Source organism: Myotis myotis, unplaced genomic scaffold (genome assembly GCF_014108235.1).
Source record: "Myotis myotis isolate mMyoMyo1 unplaced genomic scaffold, mMyoMyo1.p scaffold_m19_p_9, whole genome shotgun sequence".
NCBI classification, from domain to species: Eukaryota; Metazoa; Chordata; class Mammalia; order Chiroptera; family Vespertilionidae; genus Myotis; species Myotis myotis.
In genome coordinates this window covers 74,150,291-74,176,676 of record NW_023416401.1, presented here as the reverse complement: position 1 = coordinate 74,176,676, position 26,386 = coordinate 74,150,291, and the positions used below count along the sequence as shown (strand labels likewise).

The window sequence follows — 26,386 nt, the reverse complement described above, 5'->3', positions numbered from 1 at the left end:
GTCGGTCCAGCACCACAGCCCCTTTTGCAGAGGTGGCGTGCAAGAGGCCTCGGCACAGGCCGGTCCAGCGCTGTGGCCCCTTCCACAGAGGCAGCGGAAGAGGGGGCTGCGTGTTCCTGGTCCCAGTGCTGTCTCTTCCATAGAGGCAGCCACGAAGGCAGTGGCGCAGGCCCAGTCCCAGCACCATGTCTCAGCAGAGGCTGGACAGGGTGCGACCTGCTGTGCTTCAACCTCCCACAGCCTCTCCCCTAGCCAGCCTGGCTCCAGATCACCTCCCACCCACAAGTGGGCGGGGGGCAGGGCCAGCACTAAGAAGCAAGGGGCTGAGGGCCAACAGCAGCAGCTGCCGCTGCGAGGGCTGAGGGCAAGCAGCTGTGGCAGCTAGCAGTGGCAGCTGCGGCGGGGTGATGGGGGCGGCACCTTCCCCTGGTTGGCCCAGTTGCCTCCCATGGAGGGAGGCCAGACTGAGGCTTAGGCTCGCTCCCCAAGGGCCTAAGCTGTCAGTAGCACATCCCCTGAGGGCTTTTGGACTGTGAGAGGGGGCAGGCCTGGCTAAGGGACTTCCCCCCTCCAGTGCATGAATTTTTGTGCACCGGGCCTCTAGTTATACATATTTACCTATATGTATACCTACAACTAATTGCAAGCATTTTAACTGACTAGTATTTATAGCTTTTGGTTATAAAAAAAAGCCTCTTCCTACTACCTATTCTCTTTTTAGCTGGTCCATATATTGGTTTATATATGTGGTGACTATGTAGACAGATATATTAAGTCTATTTAAAAGAACATGACTTGCTGCAATAATGTCATTTTACTGGCACTTCCCTTCTCAAGTGGAACTTGCTCTTACAGTGGTTTTTAATCTCTCATACAACTCTAAAACTTATATTGTGTTGAAACATGATAAATCCATTTGAACCCAGAAACACTAAGTTTCCTCTTATATAGGCATCTAACAAATTATCACTGGCAAATATATTAGATTTATTCTATTTTTTTAAATCTCTCTTCAAAAGGGAAAATGTTCCAATCTGCAATCCACTGAAAAGATTTATGTCATCTTGCACATTAAGAAAACAATGACATCAGCATTAAAGTTTAGTCACATCAGTCTTCTCATTGTCTCTAAGCCAACCAATCTTATCTCTGTAACTTCTTTCATATAAATCATGTCTATTTCCTCCCTTCCTCCCTTCCTTCCTTCCTTTCTTCCTTCCTTCTTTCCTTCATTTCTCTCTTATTAAACATATTTTTTTAAATAACTAATATGTGCCCGGCACTATGCAGAGTAATGGGTAAAGTAAAATACTTCACATACTCTGGAACATGGAGGAGCCACAGTCTATTGGAAGAAATACAGATCTAAACAATCTATTTCAATATTGAGTGGAAAATGCTTTCATGGAAACAGTGCATGCAAACTTCTTGGCAGCTTGAAAAGGAGCAATAAACCCAAACTGTGAGAAAGCTAAAAAAAAAAAATATCCCAGGAATTTTTCTGAAGAAAGTCTCAAACTGACTGAGAACTATGATTGCAAAGTCATAGTCCATGCAAAAAAAACAAACAAACAAAAAAACAAACAAACAGGAAGGCGAAGAGGGTTCAGGTGAAAGCCTGGAGGTTAGAGGGTCCCAATTCAATAGGAAAGTAAATTATTCAGCAGCTGCAGGAGCTGGTGAGTGGAGTGTGATGAGAGATGGATCCTGCCCCTGCTCTAGATGAAATCCAGATTCTTAGGAGAAATTCAAGCGATGACTTCTTTAGGAAGCCCTTCTCTTCTCAGATCGCTATGACCTCTCAGTTCTCTGATCCCTTCAGGCTTTATGTACATTCCTAATACACTTCCTTCAGACATCTGTGTTTATCTCCTGGTCGAGCAGAGAAGGTTCCAATCATCTCTTTATATGTTTGGAAGCTTTGGTGGCACACAAATAAAATACATAAAAAATCAGATGAAACTATTCCTCTCCAAGCTATCTTCTCCTTTAAGTGCCAGAAAATGCAAATGTTCACTGAGCAAATTTAATTAGAGTCTCTTTGCTCCCAAGGTAAAAGGTGGCTACTCATCACATGAAATATACTTCATAAATATGGTACTTCACTCTATAAAGAACATTTATAATATTTTATGGTTATATATTAGAACTCACATATCACAGAGACTGTTTTATTAATGACCCTTACACTATGGCCAGTGAGAATAATAATAATATAACTCATTATGATTTACTTTTTAAATGATCTATTTTTCTTGAGGGTATTGCCTAAACTCTGGAGTTCATTTTGTTAACAATTTCATAGAGCTTATAACTAGTGTCCCCCATGATTTGTGCAATTTCCTCCCCTCTCACCAAAAGTGCATAATTTTCATCCTTTTGCACCAAAATAACAATGCTATGAACGGCCTGACATTTATGCATAAACACAGGTGTTCAATTTTTTTCTTTTATGTCAATAAATAAAATAATGGCCACATCTTAATTTTAAAAAGTTGTATTTTATTTTCAACTGCACACTGGTGTCTCCTGGTAGAGTATATTTTTTTCCACATGGAATATGCAAAGGAAAATTTATAGTCAATGGATACTACCTAGAGCACACAGGGACATTTCCTACCAACAATTCTTTACTTTGAAAAATACTTAATTGGACTGTTAAACCTTCTGGGTTAAGCTGAATATGGATCAAAACTTAAGAATGAATGTCCATTTTAAAAGAACACACCTTTGTGACTTATGAGGAGGCAGCCCTTGTACTAAACAATTTTCACAGGTGAGTGTGAGCTACCTTAGCAAACTCACTTCAAGTTGGCAGAGCGATTTTCCTCTAATCAGAAAATATCTCCTTCACCATTTGAAAGACCTCTGGGGAATTTTCTTCAGAAATAGCATTTTACACTATTTGATTTGGCCCATGTCTTACCTATCCATTGACTATCCTTAGGTCTAAGCTATTTTTTCAGGACACAGCTGGTCCCTGTCATTCAACCTCTGTTATAGAATGAGAGATGACATATGACTGTAATGAGGATGAGAGACAGCTTTCTTACACAGGAAGAAATCACAAGGTGATTTGGGATGGACCATAATTCTTTGGAGCCTAAAATAAGAGGTTACAATGCAATAGGAAGCTATAAGTGGGTGACCATATCTAAATAGGGAGAAAGATGTATAAAATGGAAGTTAACTGGAGGTCATTGAATTAATATATTCATTTTAATATTTAAAACAATAATATTGAGGGAAGGTAAATGACTTGCTCAGGAGCACACAAATGGTGGGTGATGCTGAGATCAGAATCTTTGGGTTACCAACATAGGGTTCCTTTCATTTTCCAATTATTTTATCATATTTCCCAAAGAGCTGTAAAAAGATATATAATAGAAATTACCATCTTGGTTATTTATGAATAATTTTCAGCATGTTATAAAAAGAAAGATTGAACAATTCATTCTCACATTGCTTTGTGGAGGAAAGAAGCTTAAATGCTATATTTTAATGCAAAAGTTTGCCCAAGGAGATGTTGCATTATACAGTAAGTGCCATAAAAAGATTAACTACCTTGCAGGCTGCACCTTGAGCAGGGAAACTCAATGATTTCTATGTAAAACTCATAAATGAAAGTGTTCATTTATTCATGATATTCTAACATATTTCATACTGTTTTTCTAAGACAAGCAATGCATGGCCTTTCAGTTTTATGCTGTTACTTAAAATATTTGGGAAAAATTGTACATCAATTTCTGATTATATTATTACACTCAAGAGGAGGTTAATTACTATTTCCTGGGGTCACTTTTAGCAGAAAATATTTAATGCATTGTTACCAGGGAATGATATCATAGCAAGGAAGACATGACGTGCAGTTTCTACAAGATGGCTAATGTAAATTATTTCCAGAATACAGAATGGTAAAAAAGACAGAGTTTGTCAAATTAAACTCACTTTTACCAACAAGGTACTTATTTTCAGAGAATGATCTATTTTTATACCTCATCATGATAAGAAAAGCAGAAAGTGATTAAACAGAGGATGCTTTAACACAAAGCATTAAAGCAATGCTATATGGAATCACACTATCTGATATCAAACTATACTACAAAGTAATCAAAACAGTATGGAACTAGTATAAAAAAACAAGCATATAGATTAATGGAATGGAATAGAGCCCAGAAATCAACCAAAAGCTTTATGGTCAGTTAATATTTGCCAAAGGAGGCAAAAACATAGGGTAAAGACAGTCTATTCAATAAATGGTGTTGAGAAAACTGGATCAATACATGTAAAAAAAATGAAACTAAACACCTTCTTACACAATACACAAGAATAAATTCAAAATGGGTTTAAGACTTAAATGTTAGACTCAAAATCATAAAAATCCTAGAAGAAAACATAGGCAGTAAAATTCAGGCCTTTCTTATAGCAATATTTTTTTCTGATATATCTCGTTGGGTAAGGAAAAAAAATAAATGAATAGGACTATATCAAACTAAAAACTTTTTGTCCAGCGAAGGAAACAATCAACAAAATGGAAAGAAAACCCACTGAATGGGAAAACATATTAGCTGATGTATTTAATAAGGGGTTATTACCCAAAATTTAGAAAGAAGTTATACAATTCAACACCAAGAAAACAAAAATTCCAATTAAAAATGGGCAAGTGACCTGAATAAACACTGCTCCAAAGAGGACATACAGATGGCTAACAGATATATTAAAAGATGCTCAATGTTACTAATCATCAGAGAAATGCAGATTAAAACCATGATGAGATATCACCTTACACATGTCAGAATGGTTATCATCAATAAATCAACAAACAATAAGTATTGGGGAGGATGTGGAAAAAAAGAAACCTTCCTGTCCTGTTGGTGGGGAGGCAAATTGGAGTAGCTACTGTGGAAAGCAGTATAAAGTTTCCTGAAAAAATTAAAATGGAACTGCCTTCTGATCCAGCCAGTTCACTTCTGGGAATATAGCCAAAGAAACCTGAAACACTAATTAAAAAGAATATATGTACCCCTATGTCCATTGCAGGGTTACTTACAATAGCCAAGATTTTGAAGCAGCCCAAGTGCCCATCAGTAGACAAATGGATAAAATAGATGTGGTACATTTACACAATGGAGTACTGCTCAGCCATGAAAAAAAAGGTAATCTTACCTGACATCACAAAGGGACCTGGAGGTTATTACGCTAAGTGAAATAAGCCAGTCAGAGAAAGACAAGTACCATGTGATTTCACTTCTATGTGGAATCTAATGAACAAAATAAATTAACAAAATAGAAACAGACTCATAGATACAGAGAACAGACTGACAGCTGTCAGAGGGAAGGAGATTTTGGGGCCTGGGAAAAAAAAGATGAAGGGATTAAGAAAGAAGAAGAAGAAGAAGAAGAAGAAGAAGAAGAAGAAGAAGAAGAAGAAGAAGAAGAAGAAGAAGAAGAAGAAGAAGAAGAAGAAGAAAAAAAAAACAAAAAAAACCCACATAGACACAGCATAGTGATTACCAGAGGAAAATGGAGTGAGGGGAGATAGAAGAGGCTAAGAAAGGGATAAATGGTGATGAAAGGAGACTTGACTTGAAGTGATGGACATACAATAGAATATATAGATGATGTATTATAGAATTGCATATATGAGACCTATAATTTTATTAACCATGTCACCACAATACATTCAATCCTATATAATAAAAGCCTAATATGCAAATTGTCCCTTCAACTGGGAGTTCGGCCAAGGGGCAGGGCCAGCCAGCCAACCGCCTGTGGCTCCTCCCTCTGGTCGGCCCTGCCCCAGCTGGCAGCAGCAGCAGGTGATGGGGGGCGGGGGGGGGGGAGGCTCCAGCTGGCATGCAGCAGCCGCTAGGGACCCTACCCATGCACGACTTACAGGAAAGGGTTATTTATTTGACAGTCAAATATGAAAAGAAAATAAAATTTTAAATCTGTTTGTTTGATAAAACTTTACCTGTGTGGCCAATTGAGCAATTTGTGGAATTAAAAAGGAATTCTCTCACTGGTTTCAAATAGAATAATAGTAATAATAAGTGGAACTTGAGTCAGCTTGCAAATTTCCTCTTGAAAAAAATAAAGAAAACTCTTTGCATTTTGACAATGACTATAATTTTTGTACCACTCTACTAATCCTGACTATTATTGAGCAGAGGGTTATAGCAAAACTAATTATGCTTACAATCTCTGTGGAAGTTTTACAGATATATCCTGACCAATTAGTATTTCCCTATGAGATGTGTCTGTTCCAGAAAACCAAACTGAGCACTATAGTGTGATTTTACTTTGTCTTCCTACTTTGTTCAACTAAAGTCTAAAGAATTTTCAGTTAAAGTCCCAAATACAAGAATAAATAGTTAAAATGTGGATTCCATTCCATCATTTGTGCTTCTCTTTGTTGTTCCTAAGAACTTAGCTTTTCCTTATCCATGGATCACCTGACCTACTGTGAGGTACCCAACTCAATCTCCCCCTTCACTTGGAAATGTCTCAAGTACCTCAGTACTTACTTAGTCCCATAATTGGCTATACTTTATGAAATACATATTACCACAGGATTGACAGCCTCTGTGCTATTATTGAAGTTAAAATTCATTATAACACAATTAGGCAAAGATTATGAACCAAATTGCCAAGACTTTTGAAATTGCTATGTAGAAGGATGGCCACACATTGATCACCTGGAGAATCATAAAAATGGCCAAGCAAATGACCTAAGATCAGGTGCATAATAATGTCTAAAGGGTTTAGTCTCCAAATCCATAATACCATCTCTAATAACAGAATAGAAGTGTGTGGCAATTGAACATTGAAGTCATTATAACTCCATTTTTAGTTCATTACAAACTCCAGGTAACATACAAATTTACTAAAAAGCTTCAGCATAAAAATGATTATTCTAGCCCTAGCCAGTTTGGTTCAATGGATAGAGCGTCAGTCTATGGACCGAAGGGTCCCAAGTTCAATGCCGGTCAAGGGCACATGCCTGGGTTGCAGGCTTGGTCCCCAGTGTGGGGCATGCAGGAGGCAGCTGATCAATGATTCCTGTCTCATCATTGATGTTTTAATCTCTCGCTTCCTCTCTGAAATCAACAAGAAATACTTATTAAAAATTATTTTAAATGAAAACAAAAAAATGTAATCAAAATGGCCATAAGACAGGCAATGTCCTTAATATCAATGGGAAAATATATAGTACTAGAGGTCTTATTCACGGAATTAGTGCAAGGGTCTTCGCCCTGGGCCCCGCCCACTGCTGCTGCAGCTGGGGGCCTCTGCCACCTCTATCTCGGCCCCTGCCCACTGCGGGTTTGTCCAGAAGGATATCCAAAAGGACATCTGGTCTAATTAGAATATTACACTTTTATTAATATAGAAGGGCAATCTGCTAGGCATCCCATTCCCCCACTTCTCACCTGCTGTTGAAAGGGATACTATTCTATATAATAAAAGAGTAATATGCAAATCGACTGAATGGTGGAATGATCAGTCAGTGGGGAGCATGGCTAGTGAACAGGTGGCACCAGGCCAGGCAAGGCACTTGCCAGTGGGTAGAGGGAGGGGACGGTGATGGAGGTGGGGGGGCCAGAACTGTCCCCTGATCAGCTGCCTGGTCACCTCCCACAGAGGGAGGCCGGCGGTGGCAGCAGTGGGGTGATGGGGGTGGCACCATCCCCTGATCACCCACCCAGGCAGTAGCAGTGGGGTGATGGTGGCGTTGCTGTCCCCTGATTGTCCCAGTCGCCTCCCACAGAGGGCTCCCGGACTATGAGAGAGCGCAGGCCAGGCTGAGGAACACCCTCCACCACCACCCTGAGTGCATGAATTTTCATGCACCGGGCCTCTAGTGTCTGATATAAAAGTGAACACTGACTCACATACTTGGAGCCCCAAACAAATCAGATCATACCTAATGCAGAAGATACAACTGCTCTTAAACAGGTTGAAAATAGGCATTTCCTCCTTCATTCCCAACTCGTTTGGATTTCTTGGAAGGCTGAATTAGTAGAGCTATTTCTAGAAAGCACAAACTAAGGCCAAAATTGTCTGTGTTGCCTAATGAAAGATGTCCAGGATAGTTTCTGGGTAGCACTGGTTTTCACCTGTCATTGGGCCACCTTGCCTTTGATTAGCACTTTGTACTTCATCAATCATTTTTGTAACTGTTTGAGCATTAAAACAATGCCATAGGTAGATATATAAAAGATAAAGTCTACACATTATATATGAAGAAGGCTAGGCTGGAAGATTTCATATGACCCATCTTGATGTCAAGTGGCAAACCTAGACTAGGAGACCAATTGCTGTAACTAGGTAAGAAGACCAAAGGGGCCATGATTTCACTCTTTTCCCAAACACTCGGGAGCATCTTAAAATGTGACACTGAACCAATACCTAACTGAGATAGCAACCTGAATTTGTTACTTGTCTTTCTTACAAAATTGGATAGCACAATGTATATGCCCTTGGGTGGTACCTTGGAGAATATAATGTAATGAGTTTTATTCAAAACAAAAATTTTACCCAAAGCTTCTAAATTGTTTTGTTTTTAATATAATTAATATCTCTGCCTCATTTTCAGTTTTTTCTCTGCCCTAAAGTTGTCAATATGTTCTGTTCTTATGATGTCATCAATCACTTTATCTCCATAGTCTTTTCAATCCCCATATCTGTTTGCATTAATCTTATGACAAACATATCAACATCTTCCTGCCATTAAGAAAATATCTGATGAAACCATTAAAATAAGATTTTTAAATTAATATTTTTATTAATTTTTTTTTTGTATTAAAGGCATATAGTAAGCTTTCCATCTTTGGATGTTTGCTTATTTCCAGATTCACAGTGGGTCTCAGCTCAAAGATAGTGGCTAGTTAAAGTTATACCACAGTTTAATTAATTCAGTGTTTACAAAACAGACAAGTTTGTTTCTCTTTCAATGTTATGCTTTCACAATATTCTCTCAAGTCATGGAAGGCTGAGTTCCTGGCCAACCACACAATGTCCAATGTCCTCAGCTCTACTCACAGCTGTTTCTGGTAGCAGCAGCCACTGCTTATGGTCCTGATGTGGACAGTCAAGCACATTACTCAGGCTTCCCTGCCATGCTACCTAAACCTGCCTTTGTGGGACAGCTCATGCAGAAGTCAACAGGCTACTCCTTTTACACAACACTCCCTAAGCCTGAGGTTCCATCATTAATGATTAATTTCTGTGGGTCAGACAATGTCAATAGGGTTGCTCTCTACATTTCCTAGAGGTTTTATAAATCTCAGAATAGTAAGAAAAGAAAGAGAGCCTGCAAGTTTTTGCTTATGTAGTGTAAAATTAAACATTTACAAAGAGACTAGAGGCCCAATGCATGACATTTTTGCAAGAGTAGGCCTTCCTTCCCCCAACTGCTGGCACTGGCTTCCCTCTGGCACCTTGGACCCGGGTTTCCCTCCGGCCACTGGCAGTCACCCAGGACCCGGGCTTCCCTCGCAGTCCTGGCTTTGTCCAGAAGGAAGTCAGGTCTAATTAGCATATTAGTTTTTATTATTAGAGATTGCTACAATAGTTCAAAAAGAACAATTATTCTTCAAAGCAAAACATTAGCCTTTAATATCTATGTACTCTCACATCACACAAAAATGTCTTTGTAAAAGAAACCCTATATAATAAAAGGCTAATATGAAAAGCAACTGAACAGCAGAACGACTGGTCACTATGACGCACATTTGCCACCAGGGGGCAGACGCTCAATGCAGGTGGTGGTCAGTGTGCTCCCACAGGGGAGCGCCGTTCAGCCAGAAGCCCTGAGTTGGGCGCATGGCTAGTGAGAACAGCGGCAGTGGTGGGAGCCTCTCCTACTGCCTCCACTGCAGTGCTAAGGATGTCCAACTGATGCCCATGGGGAGCGGGCCTAAGCCATCAGTTCAACATCCCCCACGGGCTCCCAGACTGTGAGAGGGCACAAGTTGGGCTGATGGATCCCCCCTGCCCCCTGAGTGCAGGAATTTCATGCACTGAGCCTCTAGTTTAACTGTAAATATGGCTGATAATTATCCTTTCAAATTAATAATTTTAACCCTGAAGCACTAGAATGATAAAATGCTTCAAAGTCACCATTTTTATATTCTGTATTATGCAAACAGTCAATAGTAATTCAAAAGATTGACCCAAATTGCACCCCCATTAAGCAAATAAACTCAATGCAGTTCACTTATTTTCTTTACTATCTTTTGTTTGTTATTGTTGCCAAACTAGAAACTAGACTCTTTATTTTTCAGTGTTAGAACTTGCTGTTCAGTAAAATAGTAGATGGAAACATCTAATAATGATGAATAACTAAGGTCTGTGGAATCTGAAATTATAAAGTTATGGCTCTGATACATAGGTTGTAAAATGCTGCACATAAGCCAAAAAATGTCAGTTGAAATGACTTGTTTTCGAGGAAGCTGCTCGCATTTAACAAGATACATGGAAAACTCAGAGCAAATGCAGTACAAAAACTTAAAATACAATAAAACAAACTGAAATATACAGCTTCAGCTGTTCCATAAATGTAAAAACAGTTGTGGTTTTGATTATTTTGACTAGAGGTAGGGTAGGAAGTAAGATATATCGAGTATCTAAATTAACTTTTATTCCTTTGGGCATTTCCAAAATATATAACCAACCTGCAAATGGATTTGGTTTTTGGTTATACTCTTTCACAAAGTAGGAAAGTAAAATAGATTTTTATACTTGAACTTATAACAGCAATCTAACTTGCTAGAAACACCGTGGGTTTTTAATCACTATTTACATGGGCCATGCCCATCTAAAGCTATTTTTAAGTAGAATGTTCAAATGCATGACTCAAATCACCCTTACTCATTGTTAAAATTAAGGCCAGGAACATGGTGTCATATTTTCACGGCCTTTTTGGAGGCACACAGGATGCAGATTCCTTCAATAAAGGAGGAGTTATAAAGGAGCACAGGAAACAGAATAAAAAGAAGCAAATTGCTTCCTTAATTGCAGATCACATATAATAGATTACTACCAGTCGATTCAAAGTAAAGAGACAGACACATAAGAATCTTGTTAACCTAATTAAAGCTTTTGCAGATACACATGTTTCTGAAGACTCAAGTTTCGAGGCTCCTTTGGAATAACGAACACAATACTAGGCCTGACCACTTAGCATGTCATTGCTGCTGGAAGAGGTTACATTTGTCCTCAGCAAGTTCTTATGGGTTACAAAGATAACTCCTGTTCTAATGGTCCACATGCTTTTTTATAATTAAAAAATTAAAGATATTTAAAATTGATTTTTAGAGAGAGTGGAAGGAGAGGGAGAGAGAGAAACATCTATATTCAAGCAATACATCTACTAGCTGCCTCCTGCATGACTCCTACCAGGATGGAACCCGCAATCCAGTCAAGTGCCCTGACTGGAAATTGACCTGCAACCCTTTGGTGTACTGGATGATGTCCATCAACTAAGCCACACTGGCCAGGCCATCTGCATGCTTTTAAAACAATAGGCCTTCCCAGGCTGCTGCTAATTGACCTATTACAACTTTCGAACCTTTAGTGAGCCTCAATTTTTTGTTTTCAATAAAGTGCTCTGTCAGGAAACAAAGGTATGAATCATTATAAATAATACACTTTCTTATTAGCTGACACAGTAATTCCTCCAACATTCAGTTTTTTAAATTGCCTTGAAAAGACTTGCCATTGTAAAATTGTTGAAGACAGGGCTTAAAAAAATCCTGGTAAGTAAATGCATTTAAGAACTCTGAAGACTCAATACTGCCTACTTTCTGATGTCAAAGATAAAAGTAGATTAATAGTTTAATTAAACATGTTAGAGTTTCTGGGCATTGTAGCTATTACACCTTTGACCTCATGCACGACTGCCAGAGATGTAGGGAGGGTGAGTACTGAGATTCCATATTTATGATGAACAGCAGACTTGAAAGCATACCAAGCTAGACTGAACTTGTAATTAACCAAAAGGTGCAGTAAATTATGAAATCAATAAAATTTCCTGGGTGCCATAGTTTTCAGAACTAGTCAGTGCATTTCTAATTTATTGGCACAAACTTCACAGACTCCCAAGGAAGATAAATAAAAATGCCCAGCTGTAAAAATAAATATGTATGCTTGACAAATCTGAAATACACTGTTTACAGCTAATGAGGAGGCAACTGTGCATTTTGCTGCATGCTTTATATCTACAGCGGGGAAGAACATTAAAACCAATATAACGAATAACCTTGGTGCCAACAACATAAGTCTAGATTTCCCATTATTCCCCAGAGATGAAATTAATTAATGCTTGTCAAAATCAAATCGATCCCCTGCTGTAAAACTAAAAGTAATGGAGAGGCCATGAATGGCTTGGCTCTACTCCAAAAATATCTCTAATCTATTTGGGAGAAAAATACTGCATAGATCTCTATATGCAATATATATACATCCTTAATCCCACACACCTCACAAACAAATACATTATTTTTGTTGGCTTTATCTTTGTTTCACAAACATTTCTGAAATGCCATGTCAGGATCCAGAAAATTAAAATACATATATTAAGAGTTCACAGCTTAGTGAGGAGCAAATAGAGGGTACATTTCAATTCAAAGTGTCAATGATTATGATGGAAAAATATACAATGAATTATGGGGACATAAAGAGGTGCACCTATCTGAATGTGGCAGGGAGGTCAAGAGGTGGAATGGAGAAGAGCCAGCTGAAGGTAATGATACCTATATTACTGCGGACCAGCCTATTTCTCTGAGAAACACTTTCCAGAGTGATTTAGAGACCTATTCACCCAATGCTTCCCCTCTCAGATTGCCTCCCCTTACTCCTCCCTCCTGGTGAGCTCACAGGCATCTTACAGGTTTCACCTCCAGGAACACCTTTCCATTGAAGCCTTCTATGACTCATTTCCAAATTAATTTAGTTCTAAATCCTGCCCCTTTAATTCTATTTTATAGCAACCTGTTCTCCTTATTGGTTTTAGCATATTATGTAATTATGAACATTATCTTTAGTTTGATGATTATTTATCAAAGTGTGGTCTGTGGACCAGCCCCCTCACCATCACCTGGGAACTTGTTAGAAATGCAGACCCTCCACCCCACATCAGACTTTACTAAGTCAGAATCTGTAGTTTAATAAGATCTATGGGTGGCTCATAGGCATATCTATACTAATAAAAAGGTAATATGCTGATTAGAGCAGACATCTTCTGGACATCCTTCCAGACAAAGCCATGGTGGCAGGGGCCGAGGTAGAGGCAGTTAGGGGCAATCAGGCCAGCAGGGGAGGGCAGTTAGGGGAAATCAGGCTGGCAGTAAAGGGCAGTTAGGGGTGATCAGGCAGTTAGACATCCCCCAAGGAGTCCAGGATTAGAGAGGGTACAGGCTGGGCTGAGGGAACCCCCTTCCATGCACGAATTTTATGCACTGGGCCTCTAGTTGAAGTTTAAGGGGAAAAAAAAGATTTTAAATATTTTGCATTTCAATATAGTAGTAGCCACAAGTCACATGAGGCAACTCAAATTAAAATTATTTATAATTAAAAATAAAATCTCACTAGCCATATTTCACACACATAATAACTGCATATAGCTAGTGGTTAATACATTGGGCAATGCAGCTAGAGGCATTTACTAGTACATTATAGCAGAAAATCCTATTGAATGTGTTGGACTATAAGCTCCCTCTGGGACATTTTTTTCCTCACTACTGAGCACCCAGCATCTACAGTGTCTATAACTTTAAGATATTTTCCTCCATTATATTTAAGAAAAACTTAAATATAATGAATGAATGGTTTGATTCCCCAGAAGAAAGTTAGGGTGATGCTGTTAGTATAAAAATGGATTCTAGGTGACAAAACAAAAGAAAATGTTTTTTCTTAAATATAATGAATGAAAATGTTATAGTACTTTAAACAATATCTAGCCTACAGAAGGTGCAAAATAAATTCTATTTCCATTCTCTATTACCTGTGATCTTAAAACTCTCTCTCTGAGAGATGAACCATAAACAACTAATAAGCAGGCTATATTATGAACTAATAAGTTTTTTAAAAACATCCTTGTGTTCTTCTGGAGATTGGGACTTGGTGGAACTGAGCTGTTATAGTTCTAACACTTGAACTAATTTTAGACTTGGTTGTCTGGACAGTGAAATTCCATCCGTTCCTCAGGAGCTGGCTGCATTTTCTTTTCCTGATGGATAGCTAATAAAATTAATTTGGGTTTATTAAAAGTAAAGTATAAGAACTTTCACAAGCAAGTGCCAGAAAATCCAACTCAAGCTGCCTTAAGAAAATAAAATATATTGGCTTCTATATCTGAGAAGGCTGGTGTGTGTGTTAGAATCAGATGTCAGCAGGATTGATCTTTTCACACATTTCAGTAATAATTTTTTATAAAATATGTTTACTTTGGAGTTCCAACTTGTAGAAAGATGGCAGCCACGATCTCCTGGCTGCTCTTTCTCCAAGTCACACCCAGCAGAAGAGGACGGATAGCTTCTGAGTCACCAGCCTCAGTGAACGTGAGAATGCACTGCATTGGCTTTGACTGGGAACTTACCATCTCTGACCTATTACAATGGCTAGGAGAATATATTTCCAGACCTGAGTCACATGCCCATCCCCACCCGCACCTCTTCTGCAAAATACGGAGTAAGTGTGAGAGAGATGGTATGATTCCCCAGAAGAACGTCAGGGTGGTGCTATCAGTATAAAAATGGATTCTGGGTAACAAAACAACAGATGTCTACTACATGCCACCTCTTTTAAAATGAATGAATGGATAAATGAGAGAATAAACAATGTGTGTGTGTGTGTGTGTGTGTGTGTGTGTGTGTGTGTGTGTGTGTGTGTGTTTAAAACAGAACGTATTTTGAAATTGAATTAAAATGTTTACTAATTACTATTTAGAGCTATGCAAGTGCTTGACATGGAAAATTAAGAATTTCTAACCTGGGCCCAAAGCCAATTATAATTATAAATATTAACAGGCTTTAAATATCTATTCCTTCATCAGTACACAGACCATTCGTAAGTCTAAATCTACTCCAGACCCAAAGGAGACTGTGCTTTATGTTGCCAAACTAAGTTTTACTATTTCCTTTCAATTTAAGCATTTTAGTGAGCCCCACTGCTTCTCAGTATCCTATTTGTGTTTGCTATAGTGGGTCAGAAGCCCAAGTTACTAACAGGTCTTTCCAACCCTGAACAAATAATTTCTTTATCAAATATTGTTGTGTTGCCTCTCTGGCAAAATTTTCAGTTGACAAGGCACAATGGGACAAAATGAAATAATTCAGTCCAATAATTCAATGTAAAACTACAAGCCAAGACTTTGGCAATGGCTTCAAATTTTCAATTGAATTTTGAAACAAAGAGTTCACAGGCTCAACCTCACTTTTTAATAGTGCTCACAGATTGTAGATCTAGGCATTTTGCATGATGGAGGGGCCCTAATCCATTGTGTGTTTTGCTCAAATAAATGTCCCCCGATATTGTTGATAAAGACTTTCTAGGTGCTATTTGGTAGGCCAGTGATATTTGTTCACAGTCACGAGATCCCAGAGTTGGAAGAACTCTAGATATGAGCTAGTTGGAATTTTCAAATTTGTACCACTGAGTCCCCAAAGGCTCTATAAACACTGTTAGAGACCTTCGCTCAGCGAGAGAGACAGGCAGTGATTTGCTCCCTTGCCCTCCCATCTACTGTAGCATTTGGTGTTTGATGTATTTTAATTCTGGAGTTTGATCTACTATTTTTTGTTTATTGAACAGGGATTTTATCTGTTTTAAATGTATAGAAAGGAATACAGCCATTTGAAGAAATTCATTAAAAGTAATGGGACAGATCTCCATGTGCTAAAATGCAATGACCTCCAAAATCTGTAACCAATTGAAAAACAAACTATGTGCAGGACGCTTTGAATCCATATGCACTTATGTAAAAAACAAGTAAAAATAAACAAAAAAAACTGTACAATGAACAATTCTAGAAAAATATGCAATGAAGTGGTATCAGTTGTCGGCGGGATGGGGACCTAGAGGGACAGATCTGAGAAGAATGTAATATTTATTTATTTATTTATTTATTTATTTATTTATTTAGACTGCTTTTTAAAATATGTTTTATTGGTGTGCTTTGTAGAGAGAGAGCTATAGAGAGAAACATCAGTGGGAGAGAGAAATGTTAATCAGTTGCTTCTCACACTCACCCCTACCAGGGATCAAGCCTGCAATCTGGGCAAGTGCCCTGACAAGGAATCAAACCTGCAACCTTTTGGTACACAAGACAATGTTCAACAAACTGCCACATAGTGGCCAGGCTGTGTTGAATGTTGCTGTTTTTTTAAAGTTTTTATAGAGATGGTGACAGTAATAATTTGGGGATTTAATTTTATAATATCGTTGGAATTTATACAAATCAAAGCTAAAACGAGTATTATGTTCATGGATGTTTAAGAGTCATTAGAATAAAAATAAATTAAGCAAATAGCACCCTGATTCTCTTTAAAAGAAAAATACATTTTTAAACATCAGTCTAGCCTAACTTCCAGCCCCATGCAAAAACCTTCTCTGTGACATCCATGTCAACCTATGCTTCAACAATGCTGCCTCCTCAGAGGAACCTCGTCATTGCTTAAGGCATACCTATTGCATTTAGAGACAGAGTCAATTATTTTCAGAATTTCTTCATCATCTTCTTTTTGAGGAATTTAATATTTATTTTGATGTATATACTTCTCTATTATTTATATACTTATTCTATAATTACATTTCTGTTTTATTTTAAACATTTCTTGAAAATGTTTTAAAACCACTGATTTAGCTTAGTCATCTCATTTAAGTATACCTGGGCATAGCCTCAAAGGCAGAGGGAGGTTGCATGAGGCCTGGGGGAGTTTCATGACAGAGTTCCTGACTCATGGAAATACAGGCACAGCCATGGTTTCCTCTTGGCAATGTGAAGAGAGTAAAAATCCGGGGTGGGGGCGGGGTGTCTCTCTTTTAGGAGTCTTTCAAGAGAAACTATACCTACCCAAGAAATTCTACTGACCTCATCTGGGCATGATTCCAAAAGAAACGGAAAGCAGACCCTCAAAAGCTATGGTCACTCAGAAGTATCCTTGTTTTAGCTGTTCTCCTGTCTTTCTTAATGCTCAATGACACTTCTGAGAAGCACTGTTCAGAACCATTGAATTTCCTTGTTGTGTTTCTAATCAGTAGAGTAGAATTGTTCTATTGCTTCATGGGTACCAGGACATATTGGTACCAGTCTGACATTTCAGGGGGCGGTACCATGCTGGTCAGAATTATTTTTGCATTAGTGCCTGAAAGTCCATAGATATTCCAAAATTCTATGACTGATGAGTGACTCTCTCACACTATTTATAATCTCTCATTTTTGGATTCTCCTATTTTAATCTTTTCAACCTAGACCCTTGTTCCTGCTTTCTCCACAAGGAAACGCTTACCAGGCAGAGATAGAATCATTTCTCTACTGATTAAAAGCCCAGGGGTCAGGGATACCCAAATGCTCATTGACTGGGTGACTTCAAGTAATTTGCCTCAGTTTCTTATTCTAAAATGAGGATAATAAATGGACTGGCTTCCAGGTTGTGGATGGGTTAAATTAGATAATGCACACAAAGCATATAGAACAATGCCTATTACATACGCAGAGGTCCTCAAACTTTTTAAACAGGGGGCCAGTTCACTGTCCCTCAGACCGTTGGAGGGCTGGACTATAGTTTTAAAAAAAAACTATGAACAAATTCCTATGCACACTGCACATATCTTATTTTGAAGTACAAAAACAAAACGGGAACAAATACCATATTTGTATTTGCATGTGGCCCGCGGGCTGTAGTTTGAGGACCCCTGACATAGAGAATACTCAATACATGGTTAAAAATGAAGAAATAAAGCAGTTGCTGGCAACACCTTTTGTCTCCAGTCTTCATCCAGCCCACCCCCCACTTGTTGTCTACACCCCTCTTTCTAAACTCTACCTCCTAATTATTTTCTTAAGTCTTTCTAGTTAGAGCAACTTGGAGTTAGGATGTAGCCTTGACTTTGGCATATGGCATTTAACTGTCCTCCATCTTGGCTTTACTCTAGCTGGGCAAGTTCTCTAATGACACCCCCCTTTTCCATCCTCTAATGGCCAGCTCAAGGTGCTCTTTCAGGAATAAAAATAGTATATTAGTCACCTGGGTATTCATTATTCTCTTACTCATTTTCCCATTAATATTTCATCCATTCTTTCTTCATTCAATTCATTCCTAGTATTTGCCATTAATATTTCATTACACATTCATAGATCTAAACTCAAATTACTGGAGTTAAATCTACTCACAAAATTTTTTCAAATTTCCCCTTGGATTAATAAACTGCCCCTTCTCAGAATATCAGGGAGTGGGGTGGTGATGTTGACGTTGTACTTCTGGCTATGAGAAATTGTGACAACACTGACCATTCCACGACTAGAAAAGATCCTGGGTATATAAATCAGCTTAGTTTAAGCCCAGTGAACATTTCTTAGTGTCAGAAATGAAACCTTATAATGCAGGCATACACAAAAATTCACAGCCTGCTCTTTGCATGTGCAAAATAATATCTACTAAGGGCAAAATAAGCAGCGTCCTATTATGCTACAAAATTTTAATTAAGCAGGCAATATTGAGCAGTAATTGTACATGAGTACTTTGACCTCATTTCCACCCATGTACAATGTGTTTTCCTTTATTCAAAGGACCCAGTTACAGCAAACTCATTAGATATGAGATAAAAATGAGCAATACAGTTGGACCTCTCTTTTCTCATCTGTTAAAAGAAAGGGTTGATATATATACCATTTTAGGTCCCTTCTACTTCTAAATTGCTATGGTTTTTCAAAAGTTGTTTCATGTTCTTAAGCTTTTAATTTTATAAGGCTAGATATTTGTCATTTCTAGGTCATGTTCTACTCAAATATACCTTCTTTTAAAAAACAGATAAAAATGAAAGTTCGTTACCAAAAAAATGCTAGCTAATCTATGTAGAAGGAAAGATTGAATTAGAGAATCACCATATTGCTGACCCCATGTACTGATTCAGATAAGGCTCATAAATGATTAATACAAGGTTTAGATTTGAGTAAACAAGGGGTGCAATGATTCCAAGGTATCTCTCTACAGATTACTCACTAATTGAAAAGAGAAAAAAAATTATGTTTATAATAGACACAATATGATAGCCAAGTGATCAAACATAGCTCCACTAATAATATTATGAACCTCCTAATATGGATGGAAAACACATAATTACCTAGAAAGTTCTCTAGCCAAAAATGCTTAATCTGAACCTAGTCAAGACCCAAGATATTTGCTTACAAGAAATAGAGGATATGGAGGAGCATATTACACAGTTCCTTAAAAAGTCAATCATAAAACTCCAGGATATTACTGGACTTTACAAAAGCAAGAGAGTACTGTTCTACAGTAAAAGAAACTAAAGACACAAAAAATAAGTATAGTGCTTATACCTTTATTGGATGATGGTTCCAATAACAGGAATACAAACCCACAAAAGTTTTGAGGCTTCATTGAGGAAATTCAAATATGACTGAATATTAAATGATATAGCATTTTTGTCCATTTCCAGGACATATAATGGTATTATGGCTGTGTAGCACAATATTATTATTCTTTGGAGATGTATGCTGACATTTTTTGGGTGAATTGTCATGATGTCTTCAGTTTGCTTTAATCTAATAGATAAATGATTGGTGATATAATATTTTGGGGTGTCCCCCAAAATGTATGCACCCTTTAACTGCTGATAGTTGTAGATTCTATTACATTTTGAAAATGAAATATATTTTAACAAACACTGCCTTAAAAGTGTTTATGCAATTTTGGGGGGCACCCTGTATGTATACATATATGGATGGATAGATGGATGGATAAATGGAGAGAGAAAGAAAGCAAATAAAGAACACTTAATTGTTGAATCCAGGTGGGAGGCATGCATGTTCATCACACTATTCTTTCAACTTTTCTGAAGGCTTGAAAATTTTCATACTAAATAAATTGGGGGCCAAGTACCTTTTTCCATGAGAAATGATATAAGCGTTAGGGTGAGTGGGTCTCTTCAACAATGTAAAAGGTCTTCCCCTGTCAGGCCCTTGTCACTCTGCATTGCAGGGGTGCTTGTCCTCCACTAGATTGTGACCTTCTTGAGGCTCAGGGCCAGTCTGATGTCATCATATGTCTAGGGTTTTGCCCCAGTGCCTTGCACATAGCTCACGCATAGCAAATATTTTTTTGAATTTCATTGAAGTTTATGTACTGACTGAGTAACCACATACACTGATTTGAAAAAAGAAAATGACAAACTTATTTTTTACACATAGTGATGAGACCTAAGAATACAAAACTCAGTGTTCAGAATAAACCTGGAAACCAGTAATAAATAGTTAGAAAAATATTACACAAATCGTTACCAGAGTCAAATCATTTTCTTAATATCTGGCATCAGAGTTCTTCCATGGGGAGGAAATGAGTCTTTATTAGAGGGGTGCTCTGATGAACAACTACGTGTCAAAAGAAAAGACACTACAAACAGGCTGTGGACGAATAAAGCAGAGATAAAGAAGGGTTGAATCCCTCTGAATTAGAGGAAGAAGGGATTAATTGTTTATTTATTTAGTCCTTTCCTCCTCCTCTCTGTAGTTGCCAGAAGAACAGGAGATTCCTTTATTCTTTAATTAGAGGTGTCTAACCCTCCATTTCAAATTGTTCCTTTTTCTGGGACATAACCTGCTCTGTGTGTTGTCAAATGTCCAATCCAGTAATGCAATGGGATATGAACCAATTTAATGAGGTCTTAAGAAATCAGATGACAGCATATAAAAACCTCAGCATAATGTAATTTAAATACCTTGTTAATTACCAGGCTCTTCATTTACTTTTCCATTTATCTTTTACACTCTTTAGTTTTAACTACCACTCTTTTACTATTTTCTTTACAGCATGAAATGTCAAGCATATTTCAAAAAGAAACAAAATAAGGATGAAAACCTGGGTGGGCAGTTAACTGAGGAGGGAGAGCTTCACTGATGGCCTGACTTACAAAAGGGTCAACACAGGCAGGGATCTCATTGTAGACCTCATTTCATCAGAATGCCCAGTAGTGAGGATGCTTAGGGAATGGATCTCCTATGCATAAACATAAATGACACATTTTTTATTCATAATCATAGAAATCTCCTGTCACAATAACCATAACTGCCATCTTCTTCCTAGAATTTGAACTTAAGCTGGAAGTATTCTTTGAAGGGACATCTCCAACCCATGGCTCTTTTCTCTCTCTAGAGACTGAAGAATACTTTTTGCTAGGTGAAGGTAAGGTGGGAGAAACATTGCCAAATTCTTACTCACTGTTGATCCGCTGCAGATAGAGTGCAACCCAACAGCTTTTGCTTTTCATTGTGGCAATCATATTGCAACCCTACCTCTCCAGGCTTCCTTGCAAATTCCCAAGGTTGCTCACTCAAATTTGCACAGACAGTTCTGTGGCTTATCAGTGTATAACAATTTTCCATGGGAGTAGTTTAATTACAAGAGGTAAATTATGTCTCATTATAAAGTTTTTTGTCCATCAGGGCACCAACTATAGCATACTATTACCTATACTTTTAATTTTGAGGCTCTCAAAGCCAATTAAAGTAGGTAGAGAAATAATCCTTTTAGAAAAAGCCTCACAACTGGCAGACAAAGTCTTATAAACTCTTGATGAAGCTCTTGAGTGAATTGAACATTAGCTCAAATGCTCACCAATCTTTTAGAAGTAAAACCGACAGCACTGGGACAGCAAATGCAATTATCTCCCATTGGAATTCCCTTTAAAGCCTTTGAATGATGTCAAAGAGAAAGTTTCTGTTTGTGTAAACCTTTAAATTCTGTCTAGCACTGGCTAATGCCTGTTTTCATTATTCAATTCAACTCTATAATGTCATATTCACATAAATCATACAATCATCTTTGAACACCTCGCACTTGGAAACATAGCCTATGGTAGATTGAATTATTGTCCCTAATCCGGCATCCCTTCTGTGTATTCAGTCACTTTGCCTTGTGGCAAAGTGTATTCAGTCCTTCTCACTAACGATAGAGTATGCTGCCCACATCCTGACTTTAGGTTTGGTCACTGTGATTTGCTATGACCACTGAGATTACAGCAGAAGAGATGCAAGCAGAGGCAGGCAATGTGTACTTGAACATATATCTGGTACTTCTGCCATTGCCATAGAAGAGCTTCTCTTGGTTAGCTGTTGTTCCTCAGCCTGAGCTGCCAGAATAGGCACATGAGGAATGATCCTGACCACAATAACAGAGAGGCGTCAAGCCTTACATCATTGTCTCCTTAATTAAACGAGAGATTAACATGGATGGAGATCATAGCCTGGATTGATGTACAAACACCACTCCAGGCTTTGTTCACTGCTGGACACACAGGTGAAGGTAGAGCCATTGAGGGAAGACTGGCCTAGATCAGCCAAACTCAGGCCATCCCTAGACACATACATGAGAATAAGTGACTGTGGTGTTAAGTCTCTTATGTTTACGGGGGTGTTAGACAATAGCTGGCATACATTGACTAAACTCAAAGTAATTGCCCCAATTTTGAGGTCTTAACTACGTATTACAAGAGAAATATTTTTATGCTGCTTAAACCAGGCTCCATTAAGGAGAGAGTACCTACTCTGCTCACCCTGCAGCCTGCACTTGCTCTTAATGTCTTCCATCATTACATCTAGCCCTCTCTGTTGTTCATTTCTTACCTGAAGGCTTGATTCCTCTTCTGCTCTCCCCCCTTTTTCCCCTCAACAAAGTGAGGTTTGTCTGAATATTCCCAGAACTCTTGGCCATATTTCTTGGAAAGGCACAACTGTTTAATCTAGGTGCACACGCAAACTGAGGGTGATTTTTTTTAATTTAGTCCCAAGGTTTACTGCTGATCTAAATTACCAAACTGCCACACTCATGATTTATGATGCAGAAAGATTGACCAACTGATTTATATCCTGTTCCTCACCTCAGACTGTGAGTTATAGCTTATGGGGACACAGCCGAGCTTTCCAGAGACAAGGGCACCTGTGGAGCCATCATTACACACACCACTGTGATTAAACTTCAGCTCACATGGAAGCCACATGCACGGACTGCTATTGCTCTCTTTCTGTTCTAGCAGTTGGCATGTGGACGAGTGATAGCCTTCCTGGGAAGAAAAAGGCTCATTGGTATTAGCACTTAAGTGGAGAAAATGCTACTTGTTCTGTTTTTTTTTTTTATATTAAGTGTGTTTTGGACCAGATAAACTTTGTTTAGCAGAGTCTGAAAGTGGGAGCCATTAGAATGAGCAAAAGCCATTTTTGTGTATTGGTTGGATTCTACCACTGCAAAGGGTATTTGTGAGTCTGTTTGTTTAAGTTTTGTATCAGTGGCCAACATTTAACATTAGCGATTCCATGTAAAAACCATATTCTGGCTGTTCTTGAAGAATAGAAAGGTCTGGCAATGCTCAGTCCCTATGCATCCATTCCCCCACTGTCATCCAGCACACACTGTCTCCCAGAGAACCAGCACCCCTTGAAGAAAGAGGGGAGATGAGCTCAGTTTGGCTTTCCTTTTGGAAGTTAAGTGAGTGATTTGTCTTATACCCAGTTTACTTCTTCCTTTACTTATTTTGTCTAACTTCTTTAAGTATCTATACTTATTAGCCTTATATTAAAGGGAAACAATAGTAAAGACACCATTTTTGATTAGTTAAACATTTGAAGACTGCAACAATAATGAGATGTACCAGTAGGTAAAAGACAAAGGAGAAGAAAGGAACAAGAGACTAGAGCAGGATTGAAGTTTTTACTACTTTCATTCTTTCAAATAGTGCCATAGTTATTAAGTTCCTACATGTGCTAGACACCATGCTAAGCACCAACAATACAAAGGGAAATACGACTGAATCACAGCTCTTCTGAAACTCAGCACCTAGTATGGTGGTTCTCATGCTTTAGTATTGCTGGCTTCAAGTGAATTCAGGAGCTAAATATCCATATTCTTAGCCCCATTCCCAGAAATACTGATGTATCTGGGTGGATATAGATTTCTGGGTGGAATTCATGAATACACACTTCAATAATGGTACTATTAACACATGTGCAGAGATCACACTCTGAAAAATAACACCCAATTCAGCGCAGTGTGAACTGTGCTCTGAAATGGGGTAAACCAGGAAATCAGATGAATCTTGGGTTATCCAAGGCCAGTCTGGTGGCTGGAAGCATAGAGACATTTAACTTCAGTGTGAGTTCAGAGCAGGAAGTTCATTGGATGGAAAAGAATAGTGAGTGGGAAAGGGTAAGGTGTTATCGAAGTTATAAAAGAAGGTTGAAAAGATAAGAGTATAAAGTTAAAACAGAGTCAAATCACTAAGGATCTGATAATTCAACTATATTCATAACAATAGATAAAATCCTCATGAACTCTATCTAGACCACACTAAGAATGCAGCATGCTTTCTTTCATTTCTACCACATGGCTGTGATGCAGATGATAGCACTCTCCTAATTTCACAGAGTGGAAAACTGCAGTTTAAATGTTTGGCCCTATTGCCATCCAGTGAACTCGATGACGTGGAAGGCAGTTTTGTGCATCGCTGGATGTTTCCCAGTAACCCTGGCCTCTACCCACTAGATGCCAGTAGTGGTCCCGTTCTTCCCCTGCCAAACCTGACAGACATTGTCAGAAGTCCTCTGGGGCATAAAAATAACTTATAGTTGAGAACCACTAGTTTAAGTCATGACAAGTAAATTCTCAGAAGTAGTAAGTGGCCAGGCAGAATTGTTATTCTATAAATTGCCTACTTCAAACGCTAAAAGATATGCCAAGAAGATTAGCACAACATAAAGATGATCAGATTAAAATTATGTTTTGCAAAATATATAATTACTTTGCAAAAGTCTCAGTATAAACTAAAGCTAAAACCATCTTAATGTTTTTAATAAAAAGAAAAGAATCAACTAAACATAGCATTCATGAGCCTGAATGGTTTGAGCTGCTAATGGAGGTCTGGAGTGAAGGTAAAAAAGTCACAGTCCATGCCCATGATTCCTGCAATTTTCCCCCATGATGCCTTGAAGTAAATGTAACATTGCACACATTTTAGCATCTATTTTCCCAGCAGGAAGTGAAGATAAAGAGACTCAATCAGTATGTTAAAATAAGATCTGATGCAGGGAAGGGAGAAAAGCTTTCAGATCATAAGAAATATCATCTCGAGGAAATTAAAAGCCTGAGATACAGCATGTAATTACTGACACCAAATTCCTGCTGTTGCACTTTTGAAGGACTTTTAGAGACCTTTTCTATTTGCTAAATAAATCTGCAAAACTACATTGCCTTCTCAGGTGTCATTGTGCTTCATTGGGACAATTTGTGTGCATGGATATCAAATTTTCCCAACTGAGGATCTGTTGGAGAAAAATTAGTTGCTTAAATTAATGATTACCTGTCAAGTGAAAACAGTTTGATGCTTACTTTTTCAAGCTTTTATTTTTCATCCATTCCTTCCAAGTAAATTAAAGAACAGATTTGTACCGCATAGATGCTATGGTTTGAAATCAATCCATCAATAAGCATATCACTCTGATACCTTTCTTTCTTGCTTTCTCTTCTTCCCCTTCTGTCTTAATTGCCTGCCTTTCCCCCTTTCTTCATTACTTCTTTCCTTCCATCTTCTCTCACGTTCTCTTTTCTTCAAACCTATATACCTTCAATGATCCACTCATCCAGTCATTTACTTAATATTTATTAAATGCTCACTACTAGTATATGTCAGGCACTGTATGAAGCTCTGAAAATATATAATGATGAACCAAAATAGATGTAGCCCCTGCCCTTGTGTAACTTTAAATGTAGAAGGGAAGGTAGACATCAATCAAAATATCACTGAAGCAGGCAAACCTGTGATTCTAATAAGAACTCTGGGAAATGGGCAACTGTTTCTAAAGAAAAACTCTTTTCTCATCTGGAAGCAGGGAAGGCCTCCCTAACATAATATCTGAAGGCTAAGTAGGAGGTATCCATATAAGAAACAGGAAAGCATTCTATGCAATGGAGATAACTTAAGAAATAAACAAAAATTCTCTAATTTTGTGGGGACATTTGAAGGACTAAAAGAAGGTGGGTTTGGGTAGAAGGCACAGAACCAAGAAAAGGATGGTGAAGTAGGTGGACAACCTGGTCTAGGCTATGTTCTAAGCCTAAGAACAAGAGGCAACAGAAAACCTTGCTATCTTGCAAGT

The 26,386-nt window shown here is 38.2% G+C and overlaps 1 protein-coding gene across 2 annotated transcripts in view; it reads right to left on the bottom strand.

Moving 5' to 3' along the window:
* Positions 1-26,386, bottom strand: part of MACROD2 (mono-ADP ribosylhydrolase 2) — a 1,927,670-nt gene that overhangs the window by 341,456 nt on the left and 1,559,828 nt on the right. The window lies entirely within an intron of this gene.